Source organism: Lemur catta, chromosome 14, assembly GCF_020740605.2.
Source record: "Lemur catta isolate mLemCat1 chromosome 14, mLemCat1.pri, whole genome shotgun sequence".
Taxonomy (NCBI): Eukaryota; Metazoa; Chordata; class Mammalia; order Primates; family Lemuridae; genus Lemur; species Lemur catta.
In genome coordinates, this window is record NC_059141.1 from 42,610,167 (window position 1) to 42,623,855 (window position 13,689).

Genomic DNA, 13,689 nt, shown 5'->3' on the forward strand with positions numbered 1-13,689 from the left:
TAGAAATATTAAGCTACTCTCCTGCAAGCCTCAAAGCGAAAAGGCAAATGGACTTTGTGGAGGAAAGTGCCTATCATAACATACAGAGATTGAGGGGGACACAGCCTAACATGCCCCGCCCCAGTGATACATGCCTTTGTCTAACCCCATCCCCTTGAGTGTGGCCAAGACCCAAGAATTGATTTTAACCAATAGGATACAGCAAAGGTTGTGGGATACCACTCCCTTGATTATGTTATGAAACTCAGTCTTAGCCAACTGGGGTGAAAGAGGTCCTCCCACTATCCCTGAAGAAGCAAACATCCATGTTGTGACCACTGATGGCCTCTAGGTCCTGAGGGTGGTTTCCAGCCAACAGCCAGTAAGAAGCAAGGGCACTCAGTCATACAACCACAGGGAAATGAACTCTTCCAACCACTCGAATGAGCTTGGAAGGGGATCATTCCCCAGAGCCTCCAGATGAGACTGAAGCGCAGGCCAACACCTGACTGCAGCCTTCTGAGCAGACTTTCAGCAGAAGACCCAGCCAAGCTGTACCTAGACTTCTGACCCACAGAAACTGTGAGATAATAAATGTGTGTTGTTTTAAGCCACTAAGTTTGTTATAATTTGGCATACAATATTAAACCAACACAGGAATAATCCATATTTCTCTTATTTTTCATCTATAGTCAACGTTGACCTCTTATTGAGCATCTAACATGGGCCAGGTGTTTCCAGTCCTCAAGAAGCCAGTTTAGAAGAGAAAACAGACCAGTCCAGTCTAGTGTGATATGTTCAGGATACAAGTGAGCCCAGGGGACCACAGGGGCCTGGAGGAGGGGAGCCTGCCCAGAAAAGGGGCGTGGGGGAGCCTTCATAGGAGAAGGTCTTAGTTAAAGGAAGATTAACCAGTTAACTAGGGAAGGGGGCTTTAGAGGTCCAAAAAAATTAGATTGTCCTGGATTGCTGATCGTTTTTCTCCAACTTTGTTACATATAACAGAAATCAGAAAGAAAGAAATCAATTTAAGTTCTTCCTTAAATTGTTTTTCTCCAATCAGATTTACACTCATATTACAGCACTCAGTTGAAAATTCAAAATCCAGAAGAGTCAAAAAAAAAAAAAAATGTGTGCTTGAACTTAGATATGTCTCCTGATAGAGAGTAGATTAGTGATTGTTTGTCTTAATAAACGGCACTTCCTCTTGAAACTGTGCCCAAAACAACCTTAAAAAGTTCCGATTTCATGAAACGTGTCACTTCCTCTCTACTCACAGCCCCCATTTTCCTTCCTTCCCCTGGGTCTCGCTTTTCTTTTTTTTAATGTAATGCTTTAGTGTTTAAAATAATACCCCTCTTTGGCAGGCTGATGTAAAATAACTCTCATTTTTCTGGGGAGAGTTTTGTGATGCAGAGAGTTTTGATCTCAGCCAAGGTCACAGAGAGGGTCAGAAACAACAGAGCTGAGATTCAAGTCCTCGCCCCAGGAGCCTCAGGATGAGCCCACAGCAGTGTTCTTGTGTCGTCTGAACTTGGAATGGCCTCCCACCCACGCCCAGCCTTCTCTGGTGCCTCCTTCCCTTCCCACAACCTCCAAGAGCCAGTTATTCAGGGTCCACGTTCAGGATCAGCTCAGCCATGTTGCTTGACCTACTTTGGCATTTTCATGCTACTCAGGGGAACTTTGGGGCAGAAATATGATAGGGGGGAAAAGCCTTCCTGCCCCCCAACCCCCAGCTCAGTTTGCACTGAGCAGAGGAGTAGAAGACAGAGCAAATGAAAAGACAAAGGGGAGGAAGGACGTGACCACAGCTGGCCTTCAGCTATGCTGGAGTGACCAGTTCAGGGATTTACTGAATGTCTGGGCAAGGACATAAGGCACCTGTCCATTTCACATCAGTCCCCGAAACATCTACTAATCAACCTCTCATCTGTCTCAAGTCATCATGGAAGCTGTTTGGGGAGGAACCCCATCTTCTGTGAGTTCTCTAAAGCACCCTGTACTCCTCCCACAAGGGCAGTATAATTAGTAACGTGAAAACACTGCAGGCTACCATCCCCTGTAAGGTGGGCTATTAACTTTTCAGAGGGTGTGAAGAGCTACCACTCTAATTTAAATAAAGCTAATGCCAAGGAACCCACATTTAAAGTTCTAAAACAGCAGCTACGCACCCACCACCACCCACAGATCTAGTGATTGAGATTTTTTTTTCAGCTTGGCCTATTATTTATTTGGAATCAGAACTGATTTCTATCTGGATGATGCAGTCATTCGATCTGACATCTCAAAGCATCTCACAATAGAGTCCCCTACCCCTTAAAAAGGGCTGGCAAGGTACGGTCATGGTGACCTCTCGTAACTGTGGGTGGACCTGTGCCAAATCCAAGAGGGCTCATGGACTGACAGAATCCCCTATCTCTCCCTACCTTGCTGAGCTCCTGCTCAGACCAGAAATTCCTCAACTGGTGTCTGACACAGGAGGGAAATGGAGGCAGCATTGGTTCCTTCCCAGGGCTCATTCTGTTGCAGCCCTGGCCTTGAACACCCTGGTAGCCATCGGTATTGTCTTTGGAGCCAAAATTATGACTTAACACTTGGTCCAGTTTTCCTTTTAATTTCTTAAGTGGAAATCTCGGGGATGGGGGAGCGGGGGAGTATATGGGTAGAGAGAGAAGAAAATTGAGGCACTCTTTAAAAAAATGGAATTAAAAATTAAAAATTACATTTTAACAAAGCAAGCACTAAGAGAAAAGTTCCCTTAAAGAACATCTTTGCTGTATGTCAATTAGTGAGCCTGCTCTTGCGGTAGGTTTTCTCTGTCGCCTCGGAGCCAAATCTTCAACCTCCCACACAGATCTGTGAAATCAATTGTCTTCTCCAAACATGTGGTAACCACAGAGAAGTGAAATTAATAAAACTGCTCCAAAAGATGATTTCTAAAGATGACATTCCTACTCTAGTTTTAAGCTTTCTTTCTTGCCACCAAGTAGGGGCCTGAAGGTGGGGTTTGGTGAGGATTTGGGGACTGGTTTCCTTTCTCTTTTTAATTTAAGTTTTAGAGTTTTCATTTGACTTAGTTGTTTGGGGAGGGAAGGGGAGCTGGGAGGAGTTAAAGGTGTATGGAGGAGGCAAAAAAAAAAGAAAAAAAGAAAGAAAAAAGCCAATCAAATTAGGACTGTCATTCCTGACAAACGTGCACGTCAAAGCCAAAGGGAATTGGGGCTCCCACTCAACACCCCCACACGCCTCCATTTGGCTGTCCCCTCACTCCCACCAGGGCTGAAGGCTACCACTGAGGGCAGCATGGCTGACATACTGAACCTGCCACCCGATGACGTTCCTCAGGAGCCACCCAGTTCAGCCCCAGCACTAACAATGCCAGAAAGACAAGCAAAAGCCATCAGTCTCCATTAGGAAGACAGTATTTTCCTCCCATATTATCCCGTCTGTCATGTCCTCTTCGGACTCCAAAGGCATCGCTGTCTCATACATCATCATCATTTTCTCCCCACAAAGATGGAGAGCCCCAGGGAGGGGTCCTTTTTTGCTCACTGGCCCGCCCTGGATGGCCAAGGGCCTTCGCTGTGACAGGAGCAATGCTCAGCTACCAGGGGAGACATTTGCATCCCTATTGGGCCCAAGGCTTTGAAGGTGGGGGAGGAAGGAACTGACAGCCAGTTTGTAAATCAGAAGTTTACACAGACTTGCCTGGTCTCTGGAGGCCTGGAGAGCGCTTCTGGGACACTGGGAGGGGAGGGAAAGGAAAAAACCCAAATCTAGAGCTCAGGAATACACATACGCTCAGTCTTGGCAGATAAACAGTCTTGTCACTGAAAATTGGAGTATTATTAATAGTTATATCTAATTAAGGCTTGGGTACACAATTTTATTTAATTCTCACAACAGCATTGTTATATATTTACAGGGCATTTTTCAGGGGACAAAACTGAGGCTTAGAGGACCAGTCAGAATTAGAAGAAACCTATTTCTCTGATTCTAGATCTAGACACCAACTACTACAAGTGTTAGTTGGTCAGATATAGAATACCTAGAACTTTTGCATATGTCCTAAATGATAATGTACATAGTTACCATTCATTGATGCCTACTATGTGTCGGGCCCTATTCTAAACACCTCACACACACATTCTTATTTAATCTGCATGGGGAATAACACCCTGTGAGTCAGGTATTGTTACTACCCTATGCACATTTTATAGCTAGGGAGACTGGGATTTAGGGAAATTAAGTAGCTCACCAGGTCCTCAACTAGCAGTCAGTGGAATCAGGGTTCAGACTCAGGAACTCCAGTGACTGTACATAGCCAATATAATCACTGATTTGCTGTGCAGAAGTCTAGACTACACCAGGAGAAAGAGCCAGCTGTGGCATATGGGACCACAGCTTTCATCTCTGGGTTGCTCACCAATGTTAATCTGGATGAAATCAGTTGAAAATAAACCTTACCAGACATCATGAGGCATCGCAAAGGAGCAAACCTGTCACCAAAGCAGGGTGAAGAAGACCCAGGCCTTCCCTTGGTTTGGGGTGGGCGGTGTATATCAGTTAATGGTGGGTGTGAGTTCAGTCCTTTCTTGGCATCAGCTTGTGGGGCCAATGCTTGCTCTTCAACAGTAATGGCTGTGGGGGGGGGACCAAGGAGCCCCAGGGGACTGCACAAAGGAGTAGGGCTGCAGTTCTTAGGCCTGCCAGTAGGGCGGCGCTTCTCAGCCAGGAGGCACTGGCATTGTCCTGAGCCCCTAGAAATTCAGCTGGGTGACCCTGCAGTGGAGAATTTGATCCACTTGCTTAGGCAAGGGCTTCTACCATGGCCAGAGCTAAGCCAGCACCAACCAAGACTCAACCCAACTCAAAATGGTTGTAGGCAACTCTTGGTTTCCTAACTACCTATCAGTCATTCCCTCTTCTTTCTGTTATTAATAATAGACCGCTGATTTTGTTTATCTAACCCTCCTCCTCCTCACAGTCTGATATTTCGCTCTACCCATAGCAGCAATCCCATTTCCCTCGCTAGTTAGTGGCTATAGAATAGATAAGTGACATAATTCTGTGTAATGAATTGTGAGGGGTTGGATGTTGGGGGGAGAGGGGGTTCTGGAAAGATTTCTGTACTGAATTAAAAAAAAAGACATACACAGAGAAAACAATGACCTTTTTCCTTCTGCTGGAAATTGTCATGTGTCAGGATATGGTGTGTGGGACTGCAGTGGCCACGTTGCTACCTCCAGCCATCTCCCCTGAGGACCAATCCAACCACCCCCAGAAGAGCAGGCTCAAATGGTGAAACGAACCTGAACCCTTGAAGCAATTGATAAGCCACCAAAGTAACCAACCCTGGAACTGACCTACCCTTGGACTTTTGATTATGTAAGATAATGTATTTTCCTCATGTATTCACAGAATTTGGTGCAGGAAACATTGGTTAAATGAGATTAAATAAGATAATCCACACATTTTCAGCAGTGCCTATCGTAAAGGAAACTTTAGCTCTTATTCCATTCATCATATGTGTGTAAAGCTTCCAGCTCTGTCTTCCCCTACTGTCCCTGGAGTAGTGTCAAGACTAACAATGAAGGTATCAGGTCTGTGTTACCCATTTCAGGTCTTCAAAAAAAAAATCTCAGCAATGTTCAGCCTCAAAACATGTTAGTTGAGCCATGGCAACAGTCTGAGTGGAATCTACACAAGGCAAAGTTCAGAGATCTGAGCTAAAACTACCACCTTATCTCACCAGACTACAAAATCATAAAAACCCACAATAAAGGGCATGATTTAGAGATTTGCTGTGAATTTCCTGGCCTTATTTATGAATTGTATCAAAACTAAAAGTAGTGTCTCTCCTCTTCCTTGTAAACTGTACACTTTAGGAAGAAAAAGGAATAATATTCCCACCCAGCATGTGTGTGTTATATAATAAATACAACATTATAGATTCTTTGAAAAGGGTGTGATTTATAGTTGTATCCTGGCAACAGCTTTGAAGCCATACAAATTTTCACTGAAGGCTAATTAGAGGATTCTTAATTAGCAAATCTTCCATCCATTAGATTAGACAATAAAGATTTTTCATAACTACTATAATATTTAGCTCTCTTTTTCTCATTTTAACAAAACAAACTACAATGATATAATTTATAAAATATCTCTATTCAGGCCTACAAAACTCATAACCAGGAAATGATCAGGGAGAAACGTGGACTCCCGTGCCACTCCTAACACTGCCTTGCTTTGCGATCTGGTCTGGGTTTTCTCATCTATGAAATGGAGAGGATCAATTAGATAATGGTTTCTCAATCTCAGCACTGTTGATATTTTGGACAAGATAATTCTTTCGATGTTGAGCAGCAACCCTGGTCTCTACCCACTAGACACCAGTAGCACCTCCCACCCCAAGAGTGGTCATCAAAATATGTCTCCAGCCATTGTCAAATGTCGCCTGGGGAGCAAAATTTCCCCAGCTGAGAAACACAGAATTAGATGAGGCGAATCGTAAATGCCAATAAGGCTCAAGCTGTTATACAAAGGAGAGGAATAGACCAGATTAAAAAAAGGCAAATTCGAGAGCAAGTATCCTACCCAAAGGGGAGGATACTCCTCATCTCCAGTGGATTCTCATCATCTTATAGTTGTTTTAGAGAGAACATGAATTCTGTGATTATGTGAAATCTCTTAGCTTCTTTTTTTTTTTTTTTAAGTCAGCAAATAATTCCTTACATCAGTTAGGAAGGTGAGTTCTAGAGCTAGAATGTCTGGATTCAAATCCCAGGTCTACTTCTTACTAACTTTAATATTGGGCAAGTTCTTTAACATCTCTCTGCCTTTGTTTTCTTACCTGTAAAATAAAGACAATAAAAATATCCATGTCATAAGATTATTGTCAAATTTAAATGATACAGCACATGTAAAAGACCTAGGAAAATGCACATAGTACATGCACAATAAATATTACCTATTATTATCCCTAAGATACAAAAACACTGTAAACCAAAGTAAATATATCTATAGATCAGACCCGGTCTAGAGGCTACAGGTTTAAAACTCTGGACTATAGGATTTCAAGGGTCTGTTCAGCTTCCCTAAGGTTTTATGATTTCATTTTATGAAAGCAAGAACATGGATCAGCCTCTGATTAATTCAAAAAAGTGTAGTTGAGGAGATAGAGCTCTGACACTAGCAAAGATCAAGTAGTCAGAACAGAATTTTAATCAAATGCCAAAATATGTGTTCTTGGAGATCAGGAAGAGATGACAAGGAGCCATCTCTGCTTTCCATTTAAGAAAACATCGTTTGTTTCCTCTCTTTTTTAAAGAAAGTACATGAGAAGCGAAGAACATAAAATTTGGAACCTGCCATCCTCAACAGTATCCTCTTAACAGATGCTACAACAACACAATGAGTTATTGTTTACTTTCTAGCTAAAACAAATCGAAAATTATAAGTTGGTATCATTAGCCCAATTGCTTTTCAGTGAGATGGCTGATAGAGGCAATAATAAATTGGTTTCTCCAACCTTATCCTCCCACTGGAAACCAACATATCCACTCCTGATCAATAATTTGATCTGAGTTACTTATAACTCTGTCAGACCTGAGTGTCTGCTTCACTTCAGGGTAGAGAAATGAGATAGTTTTGCAAAATTTAGGTCAGACATTAAATTGTCTTAGGTGAGTTGTTATTCTGGTCTAGAGCCACATAACCAAATCAACACTGCAGAGCATTATCAGAAACTAAAGGGGCAACCTGAATAAGTCCCCATTGCCTTTATTAAAGCCATGCCATAGAGGCATGGAATATAACGAGGTCATGGTAGTCCATGTGTTTGAATTACATTTCAGGGAAATGATTTGAGAACATGGCTTTTGTGCTTTAAAATAAGAGTTCACACCCTTTAACCCATAACTGCTCTTCCAGGAATCTATCCTAAGGAAATATTCAGAAGCTGGAACCAAAATTTATGCATAGAGATTTCTATGTAATGTCATTTATGATAGAAAAAGTTAGTACTAACTTAATGACCAACATTAGAAGAACAAAAAGTAAATTAAGGAATAGCGCTCTGATAGACTATTATGTAGCCAGTTATAAATCGTGTTTCAAAGAGCATTTCACTACATGCAAAGATACTTAATATATACTACTGCACAAAATGGTGATAAAGTTGCATATGTGATGTGATACCAATTGTATGTATATGTATTTATGAAAATATTATACATCAAAATGTGAATGCTGGTTATTTTGGGATAGGATTGTAAGTAAACTTTATTTGCATTTATAAACCTCTCTGCATTTTCTAAATCCTTACACTGACCTCAGGTTGTCACACGCAATTGGTGCAAGTTGTACCCTACAGAAGGGCATCAAGCTTGCAGGGCATTCCAAGTCATATGCTCTTTTACTACTTCTGTTCAGAGAGGGCTCCTGTTTCAATTTGTACAATGATGCCGTACAAGGTACTGTAGCCCTGCTGTATTTTTATAATAAAAAAGCCCATAATATGAAAAAACCAATAGCTATCTATACCAGGGGTGGATAAGAGTTAATATGGGGCCTGAGGCTTATACAATTTAGGGAGTGCTATTTGTGGAAAAAAAAAAAAAAAGATACAGACTTTTGATTATAAAATTAGTCACAGATGTGAATGTCAATTTAAAATGAGAAAATAAATCACAAAAAATTCCTGGAGACTTAGAGACTAAATCCTTTCTCTCTATGTAAGTTACCGGAAATGCTTATATGGAAGTGCTTCCCTATTGCAACCCGGCTCCCCTCCCCATTAGAACACTCTACAACTACCAGCAACTTTCAGCTTTCTTGGGGGCCTATCCAAGGGGAGGATGCTGGAGTTTAAGCTTCATTAGTGCCATAATAAATCTCACTCTGGTCTTCGGGGGGAAATGATTGCGTATACTCAGAGCCAACTGCTATTTCACGGGTAAATTTATCTAAATAATATGTCCCAAGGCAAATAGTCCAGAAAGTATCTTAGGTTTCCAACACTACCAAAGGGGCCATTTTATTTCAATTTAGCAAAGGCATTCCATAAACACTCATTAGTATATTTTTTAAAATTTGGGAAGTTTCCTGCTCTTTCCAATGATATAGCTATCTTCTGTTTAATATTAATTAGATTTTTTAAAGTTTTGTCATTTTAAAACAGAGTCAATCTCTCAGGAGCCTTCTGCTATACCTATAATTCTACACTGGCTCAGGGCAGCAAAGAAAAACCATCTGCAGGAGTTCATACCATCTTCTAAGGCCAGAGAAATGACCTAGGATTTAGAGCAGATCTGTCCCTAGTGAGCCATTGGGGATAATGAGCCATGTTCCTATCACAGAGAGGTAGCAGCAGCAGAATGGTCCTTCAATTAAAATGAAACAAAACAAAGCAAAAATCCAAACATCAGTTAAAACAGACTTTCATATAAATACCACCAGTCAAAATCCAACCCCCAAAGTATCATCTGGACCAGTGATTTTTCAACATTTTTAGAAAGAGATTTTTTTTCAGACAATATCTTATACTGAACTCCAATATAAATGAATAAGTATTTTCAATAATGTTACCCAAAATGTAAAAAAAAAAAAAATCCAGAACCAAAACTACCTTCACTGTGTCATCCCAACATGGCATGTTATGTGTTCATATCTCAACTGACTACTAAACTATTTTAAAATTGGCAATGGCATATATTTGCTACCCAATTTTACATGTTGGACAGGCATAAAGGCTGAACTAAAAAAATACCAGTGTACAGTTATAATATTCTTTTTAATGGCACCTATATAAGACATTCAAATTTATGCACAAAATGGAAAAATACGTCACAAATATGATTGAAAGACAAATGATAAAGTCTGGAGAAAAATATTCAAAACACATATAACAGACAACATATAAAACTGGGATTCCAGAATAAGAGAGAAGCAATTTATGTAACCAAAACATTTGTACCCCTTTAATATTCTGAAATTAAGAAAAAAAGTAGATAGACAAAAACTGAAGGAATTTGTCTCCAGCAGATCTTCACTCCATGAAATGCTGGAAGTTTTGTAGGCTGAAAGTAAGTTATATCAGAGGAAAACCTGGTTCTGCAGGAAGGAATGAGAACTATAGAAAGGGAAAATATGTCAGTAAATCAAACAATTTAAAACATTTTTTTCTTTTTTTTTTAAAGCTAGTCAAGGCCAGTAGTGAGAAGTGGGAAAGTAGTAGAACAATAAGTTCAATATGTGTGTATGTCTGCATAAATTTCTTTGAAATAATTTTAACCATTTAAAGTAAAAATAACAACAATGTATTGTGGAGTACCTAACATAGATAGGAGTAAAATAAAGGACAACAAGAGCACACAGGGCTACAGGGTGGTAATTGGAAGTTTACTATTCTGAGAAGAGAATAGAGAGAATGGAAGGAAGGTAATTTTTGAGGAAATTATCACCAAGAACCTTCTAGAACCAAAGAAACATAAACATCCTCAGATTGAATGAGTACCACCACCACAACCACTAAGTGTGCGAGTACCCAAAAGTATGGCCGGGCGCGGTGGCTCACGCCTGTAATCCTAGCACTCTGGGAGGCCGAGGCGGGTGGATCGCTTGAGCTCAGGAGTTCGAGACCAGCCTGAGCAAGAGTGAGACCCCGTCTCTACTAAAAATAGAAAGAAATTATATGGACAACTAAAAATATATATATAGAAAAAATTAGCCGGGTATGGTAGTGCATGCCTGTAGTCCCAGCTACTGGGGAGGCTGAGGCAGGAGGATCGTTTAAGCCCAGGAGTTTGAGGTTGCTGTGAGTTAGGCTGACGCCACGGCACTCACTCTAGCCTGGGCAACAAAGCGAGACTCTGTCTCAAAAAAAAAAAAAAAAAAAGTATATTTTTTTAACTCAACCTATAGATGTGGTGAAATTTCAGAACCTCAAAAACACATACAAAATACTAAAAGTTACGCAACAGAAGATGGATTACCTGTAGAAGAACAAATTCTCACTACCGTCTGATTTCTCATCAGCAATGCTAGATGCAATGAAGCAGTGAATTTATATTGCCCCACCAAGCTCCTTTTGAAGAAAGAAAATAAAATAAACACATTCTCAGACATCCAACCCGCAGAAGGTTTAGCACCCACAGATGATCTAAGGAAACACTACAGGATATATTCCAGCCAAGGGACAATGAACACAGAAGAAAAGAGTAGGATGTAAGAAACACTTGTAAGCAAAGAATACAGGATACGAATTCTAAACAAATATTTATTTTAAAGGACTAGCAATTTATTTATTTAAAAGCTCATAACAATTTGGAGGTAACATTCTAGATTCTATGAACATTGAAAGTGGAGGAAGCCCAAAGACAAGTAAAGGTTCTTATCTTGGTCTAGAAAGAAATATAAACTCCTGGTTAACTTCTGTCTTTATTATAAATATAGATGTTCCTGTTTATATAATAAAAACTAAAATATGGGGAAAAGACCTTAACTAAAGAAGAATACAAATAGAGTATATAACTTTAAACCAATACAAGGAAAAATAAAACAAAGAGCATTTGCTAATTTTATATGCTTATAAGTATATGGAAAATTATACAGAAGGGTAATGCCATGCTTGTCTGTGTGTATCTGCATGTATGGCTGGTGTGTATCTGTGTGTAAACGTGGTGTGTCTGTGTGTATACTTGTGTATGTCTCTGCCTGTGTCTGGTTTGCATCTGTATGGGTATCTGTGTATATATCTGGTGTGTGACTGGGTAAAAATAATGCTATTTACTATACTGTTTCCTGCTATTTACTATGATATGGGATCATATACTGTTTTGGTAAGATGCCTTTTCTACATACCATGCCATAAGCGTTGTAGCCAACCTAACCTGTCAAATAACTCTGAGGGGCAAGAAGCCAGGAAGCTTGATCATCCTGGGACCCACAGCTTAATACAAATGGTCCTGGAAAAATAGTGGAATGGCAAAGTTGCCTCATGCGCCCCAAAGAACAGTGTTTTATTAACAGGCGGGCTGCTGACATTGGGCACTAACCCAGAGCTGAGCTGTCACTAGTTGTAGCCCTTTCCTGGTGAGCAGAATCCCTGGTGCAAGGAGCAGAAGAAGGCTCCAGTAGTCAAATCTTGACTGCTGGGTAGTCTAGTCCAGCGGTTCTGAGCGTTCGCTCCAGAGACAGACTGCCTGGGTTTTAGTGCCTGTCTAACCCTGTCACTTCCTGCTGTGTGACTTCAGGCGGGTTACTTAATCTTTCTGGGCCCCTGTTTCCTCACCTGTAGAAAGGGGATAATAATGGAGTCTCCCTAATAGGGATGTGGGGAGCATTAAAGGAGCAAATATAAGTATGTCCCTAGAACAGTACCTGACGCGTCAATGACGCCCGGTAATTAACGTGCTGTCTAGGATTTAGGGGAAGTGGACAGGGGTATGAAGGGAGGAGGACCCGCCACGGGCTGATGTTCACTAGGGCTGGATAACAGACACGCGGGGCTCTACTTCCAGAGCGTGTTCAATTCTCCATAAACAAAACGCTTTTCAAAAGACACTCGATAAATATCAACTGTTATGATAGAAACGACTAAAGCAGAAGCACAGCTTCACCGTGGTCACGATATCGTAACGAGAAAAATAAGGTGTCAGTACACAAAGAAGCTCTTAGACAACGATACAAATGTCACGTCACGTGTTCTTGCGAAACGGTGTGATCCCAGAGCATTTGTCAAGGTGTTGACCCCTCCTGCCCCTCCCCCAGCCCCTAAAGTTTGTCTCTGCGGCAGCCTCATGGATGTCTGAAATATTTTCATTAAAACATCAGCTGAAGTTTTTACAACCTAGTCTAAAGTGGTGGCTGCTGATTTCTTTTCTTTTTGTTTCTTTTGCAAGACAATCTGTACCGAGTACTAGGGTTTCCAGGGAGGATCCGGGGATGTGCCATTGAGCCCACCCTCCCTGAAGCCAGAGGCAAAGATTTCAGAATTTACTGCCATATAGGAAGTAAATATTTAGCCCTAACTTATATTGCCTTTTTTCCTACAGATACCCCAGAATACATGAACCAGAACTGGTTAGTGTGGGTGGCCAGAGGAAAAAGAGGCTGATGGGTCTGTGATGGGTTTTACATTGTCTGACCTTTCTTCAAATAGATTAACCTGCTGCCCAACTTAAGTTTCTACCAGCCCCTTTCTGCCTTCCTAATCCCCCTCCCTCAACACACACATATACAGAGGCCAAAAATTGCCATGTAGAGCCTGGGCAACTTCAACTGCTACTGTGTCTCCTTTCTTTGGCTCGGGGAGGTTAAGCAGCAAAGCTGTCCACCACCCTTGAAGCGGTGCCTTACGTGTCTGTCCTTGAACACCACCCATGTGTGGATTTTAGTCAACTCCTTTCTGGTTGGGAATTACCTACTTCTGGACCACCCCACCAGTACGGAGGTACCTGTTAGCACAGTTGATCCAGTTGCATCCCTTACCCTAAACATTTAATAAAGTAAGTAATGTCCTCTGCCTCTCTGTCTTTAACTTCTCTTAGTTCAAATTATGCCCATTGCAAGATAAAGACAATGAAGAGGTAAGATGTGGGCGGTGGCCAGCCTGTGAATTGTTTTCTCATTAAAAACTTTTAGCAAAAAGCTCGAACATCTTCACAAAAATTCAGAATTCATTGAGGCAGACATCTCAATCCCCTT